The sequence below is a fragment of the Myotis daubentonii genome, chromosome 6 (assembly GCF_963259705.1).
Source record: "Myotis daubentonii chromosome 6, mMyoDau2.1, whole genome shotgun sequence".
In the NCBI taxonomy this organism is placed as follows: domain Eukaryota; kingdom Metazoa; phylum Chordata; class Mammalia; order Chiroptera; family Vespertilionidae; genus Myotis; species Myotis daubentonii.
This window is the reverse complement of record NC_081845.1, coordinates 58,469,696-58,474,979: the sequence shown is the minus strand read 5'-3', so window position 1 is coordinate 58,474,979 and position 5,284 is coordinate 58,469,696. Positions and strand designations below refer to the sequence as shown.

Here is a 5,284-nt window from a genome sequence, read left to right as displayed (position 1 = left end):
CTACATTGTCCTGCTGCTGTAGGGACACAAGGGGTTCCATCTGAGTCTCCACATAATGTTACCAGTGTTAGAGTTCTTGTATAGAAATTTAAGGAAGCCCCAGAGAAATTTCCAGAGAGATTTTTATTAAGCATTTGCTCAAGCCCAGGGAGGCAGCACAGAGGAAAGAAAAGTTCTCTGAACTGACTCAGGGACCAGCTCTGCTTAGCTGCTTTTATAACTGAGGACAAAGTGAAAAGACATGAAAAGACAGGCGTTTTGAAGAAGGTGGGCTTGTGGAATTTTCCATGTCAAGGCAAGAAAAGAGAGCAGTTAGAAGGGAGATAAAATTCTGCAATTTTTTGAGCAGGGAAATGGTGGTATGGTGACATTTTTGTGGGTTTTTTTCTGGCCATCTGGTGTCCTTGGAATCAGGCAAGGGGCAGCCAGGTGGCCCAAGCTCTGCAGTGTTTCTATTCTGTATCCTTGGGATCCCAGGCCCATGTCCTTATGCTGTCTCAATATGGGGCTTAAAGAATGGAATGAGGCAGATACGTAATCAACCTGTGTTACCAAATGAAATATTTCATCCAAATATTCACTTTGCACTTGGATCTTCCTGAAGGCATTTTAATTCATTTTACATTTGAGATTCTGCATTTTTCTGGATTCTATGTCTCATTTATTTTAAAAGAAACTTTAGTAGTAATCAGAACGGAAAGTCAATAACTCAAACTTAATGGAATTGAGGGTAATCTAGGAAGAGTTCTAGCTTGCTGGGGTCCAACCCCAGCAGGTCCAGGGGTCCCCAAAGGTGTGGACGGAGTTGGCGAAGAAGGAATGACACGGAGACAGCGTTCAGTTGATCAGCAGCCTAGCCAGGATCTCTAGCCAAGTTCTGGTCAGGATCTCCAGCTAAGTTCTGGTCAGGATCTCCAGCGAAGTTCTGGTTAGGATCTCCCGCCAGGTTCTGTGACCATGTTCTCTTGCTAGGTTCTCCAGCCAGGTTTTCCAGGTTCTCCAGCCAGGTTCTGTAGCCATGTTCCCTCGCTAGGTTCTCCAGCCAGGTTCTGTCCAGGTTTTCCAGCCAGGTTCAGTCACCAGGTTCTAGTCAGGTTCTCTTGCCATGTTCTATCCAGGTTCTGTAGCCAGGTTCTGTCTCTAGGTTCTTCAGCCAGGTTCTCTCGCTAGGTTCTGTCTCTAGGTTGTGTGGCCAGTTTCTGTCCAGGATCTTTTGCCATGTTCTCTCCAGCGAAGTTCTTCTGTCTCTAGGTTCTGTGTAGGTTCTGTGTCTAGGTTCTGTGTCCTGTTTTGTTACATCTGTATTTATACCAGTTGATTCCAATCTTATCAATCTCTATTCCAAAGGTTAGGGTGTTTCTTATCTCCATTCCAGGGAGTAAAGATTATGTAGCTTAAGCATGATTGTTCATAGTTAAAGTGATTAATTACCCGCCTGGCACTTAGTTAAGGGGTTTTATTCCCTCCCTAACTTCAGGGGAAAATCCCTACCTGGGGAAACAACCTTTCTCAGAGAGGTGACCTTGGTTAAAACACATAGTGCCAAGAAGGTGAGCAAATATATTAAGAACAGTATGCCATATATGCCAGGTCCCTTGAAACAGCAAGGATGGACCGGCTCTCGGCACTAGCTTAGGATATTGTCCTAGTCAGAAAAATAGGGAGCTCTTGACCTAAAAGGGATGCTTGCTCTCACTCAGGGGGGAGAGATTTTGTTGCTCTGCTGCTTGATACTCTCCCAGTGCAGCACCTTTCTGCTAGCCCAACTGGAATAAAACACTCTGGCCAGCATGGAGGAGCAGAGAAACCATTCCTCTTCAATCAGTTTAGTGTGTCATACTCCCAGACCAGCAAGATCCACATCCTCTCCACTCTCTTAATGCCAGAAAGATGTCTTTATTTGTAAACAACATGTTCCAGGAAGTTCCATACACCTGCCATCAATAAACCACTGTTCAGTGCTTCGGAAGGAGTGGTGACTCAATAATGTTTGTTCTGTTTCTTTCATTGCCACTGATGGAGGACCATTGTACAAAGGAAATTAAAGCCTGAAAAAGCAACAAATTTGCCAATACAGCAATCTTGAAAACTGCACTACTGATTACCATTTGCCTCACAATTCACCCATAATTCTTACCTATTTCATCTCAAAGGAAACTCCCTGATTTGGTGTTTTGCCTCATGGCCAGAGCAAACAGAACATCACTGATGATTAAAATGAAGGCTTTAGACTAGACTGCCTGGGTTTGGATCCTGCTTCACAGTTTACTAGTTCTGTGACCATGGGCAAATTCCCAAACATCTGTGCCTCAAATTCCCCATCAAATGGAGTGTTAATAATATCTACTTAATAAGGATTGTTTAAGGATAATATGGATTAATACATGTTAAACTCTAAAATAGTACATAGCGTATGGAAGGTGCCTAATATGGATCTGTCCCTATCATCAGTTCAAGTGCCCAGCCATCCAAGTGATGATACATTTATCTTCAGAAAGACAACACTCCTATGTAACCATACCTCCTCTCATAGATCATAGCTAGAGGTTGTAAATCAAAGGTCACCTCAGTTCCTTATTTAGAGTGGGAGCAGCACAATGTACTGAAAGAGCTCTATTCTGCAAGTGAAAGGACCGGATTTTAATCCATGTTTGCTTTTGACTCACTATGTCTTGGGCAGGTTTCTTTGCCTGTCTTCAGGTTTTTGAACTATCAAAAGTAAGGGGGGGAAAAATAAGGGAATTTTCCTAAGACCTACACAGACTGGCTATACTACAATTGCTTGGCCTTTGAGGGGTAAAGGGGAAACCTGAATGGTTGGGTAAATTGGAAACAATTTATTCGGTGACCATTTGTGTGCATATTCAGTTGTGGGTCCTGGCTGGGGATATGGATGTGAACAAGACAGACAAGAATGCTATCCGTCCCCTCCTCCCCCATCCCCCACCCCGGGGTTTACATTCTAGAGAAGAGAGTCTATCAATCAATAGTATAAAAACAGATAAATTAGAAAATTCCAGATCGATAAATGCTATGAGGAAATTAACACAGGGCAAAGGGATATGGAGGGATACTTTAGTTTGGGTGGTCTAGAAAGTTACCTTCAAGATGTCATTTGAGAGCTGAAGGCCAAGAAGACAGCCATGGGAAGGTAAGGAGAAGAGTATTCCAAGCAGAGGGAACAGTGGTTCAAGCCACATGGCAGGAATATTTGGAAACGAGAAAGACAAAGAATATGGGAGAGAGTGGAAAGAGATGAGGCCCAGAGGTGAAGCAGACACCTGTTATTTTCATAGCCATGATAAGGAATTAAGGTTTTATTGTAAATGTCGATGAAATCAATGGAAATTTTTAAACAAGAGGACTTGAGGACTTATTCTGATTTGTGATTTATAGTGGATATTTTAAAATGAGGACTGGTTCCAGAAACCTCACTGAATGGAGGTGAGGCATTCATGATTTTCTGACCAGAGGGATGTATTGTTTACCATATTAACTCACTGGTTCTGAGTCCTTATTTCAATTAGCTCTTAATTGGAAGGACATTCAGGTAAGTCATATAATTCATGATTGACTTCTTTAGAATAGGAAAAATAAGAATTGAAGTGTTTTCTCACCCTAAGTTTGGAGGTATGACAAGAAGAACTGAGATTACAGATAAGAGAACCCTTTGGGTTGCTTTAGTGTGTCATACACATTTTCTAGTTAATATTTTAAAGTGTTCCATATTCCTATGAGAATTGGGAGAAAAGAATGAAAAGATGGGATATAGAGTAGACATCTTCAGTAGGAGGACATTAAAAATATAGACTCGGGAGCCATAGTAGCAAATTGGTATCTCTGCAATCCTGAATTTACCTTAACCCCATCTGTAAAATGGGAATAATAATAGTGATGATAATTCCTAACTCAGAGCATTAGTGTGGCTATGAAATGGAATAATGCCCAAATAAAGTGCTTAAAGCAGTACTTTGTATTTAGTAAATTGCCAGTAAATAACAATTTCTCTTTTTGGGCTCTCCACATCTATCCTTCCCACTCCATTTCTGCTGGGGTACAACTCCAGCAGGTCCAGGGGTCCCCAAAGGTGTGGAGGGAGTCGGCGAAGAAGGAATGACACGGAGAAAGCGTTCAGTTGATCAGCAGCCTAGCCAGGATCTCCAGCCAAGTTCTGGTTAGGATCTCCAGCCAAGTTCTGGTTCGGTTCTCTCATAGGTTCTCCAGCCAGGTTCTCCAGGTTCTCTAGCCAAGGTTCTCCAGCCAAGTTCTGTCACCAGGTTCTCTAGCCAGGTTCTATCCAGGTTCTCCTGCCAAGTTCTGTTGCCAGGTTCTGTTGCCATGTTCTCTCGCTAGGTTTTCCAGCCAGGTTCTGTCCCCAGGTTCTGTCCAGGTTCTCCTGCCAGGTTCTGTAGCCAGGTTCTGTCCAGGTTCTGTTGCCATGTTCTCTCGCTAGGTTTTCCAGCCAGGTTCTGTCACCAGGTTCTGTCCAGGTTCTCCTGCCAGGTTCTGTAGCCAGGTTCTGTCCAGGATCTTTTGCCAGGTTCAGTCACCAGGTTCTAGTCAGGTTCTCTTGCCGTGTTCTATCCAGGTTCTGTAGCCAGGTTCTGTCTCTAAGTTCTTCAGCCAGGTTCTCTTGCTAGGTTCTGTCTCTAGCTTCTGTGGCCAGTTTCTGTCCAGGATCTTTTGCCATGTTCTCTCACTAGGTTCTGTGTCTAGGTTCTGTGTCCTGTTGTCTTGTTACATCTGTATTTATACCAGTTGATTCCAATCCTATCAATCTCTATTCCAAAGGTTAGGGCGTTTCTTATCTCCATTCCAGGGAGTAAAGATTATGTAGCTTAAGCATGATTGTTTATAGTTAAAGTGATTAATTACCCGCCTGGCACTTAGTTAAGGGGTTTTATTCCCTCCCTAACTTCAGGGGAAAATCCCTACCTGGGGAAACAACCTTTCTCAGAGAGGTGACCTTGGTTAAAACACATAGTGCCAAGAAGGTGAGCAAACATATTAAGAACAGTATGCCATATATGCCAGGTCCCTTGAAACAGCAAGGATGGACCAGCTCCCGGCACATTTCCATTTTGGAGGACTCCCATAGGACTATGTTTATGGATATGTCCTACGTTCATTAAGGACACTTTTACTAAACTCCTCCTCCAAGAAACAGAAAGACAGATAATCCCACCACACATGGTTAGGATTTCAAGAATAGCCCTGGCCACACTTTGTTATTCAAATAGAATTATTTGAATATATACAATTTCTCCTCTCAATTGCTAGCTAT

The 5,284-nt window shown here is 42.9% G+C and overlaps 1 long non-coding RNA gene across 1 annotated transcript; it reads left to right on the top strand.

Annotated features, from left to right (window-relative positions):
• The first annotated feature begins 915 nt into the window (after positions 1-915).
• Positions 916-4,480, top strand: LOC132236489 (uncharacterized). Its single transcript, XR_009453318.1, has 3 exons — positions 916-994; positions 4,252-4,314; positions 4,380-4,480. It is a non-coding gene; the product is annotated as an uncharacterized LOC132236489 (long non-coding RNA).
• The last annotated feature ends 804 nt before the right edge of the window (positions 4,481-5,284 follow it).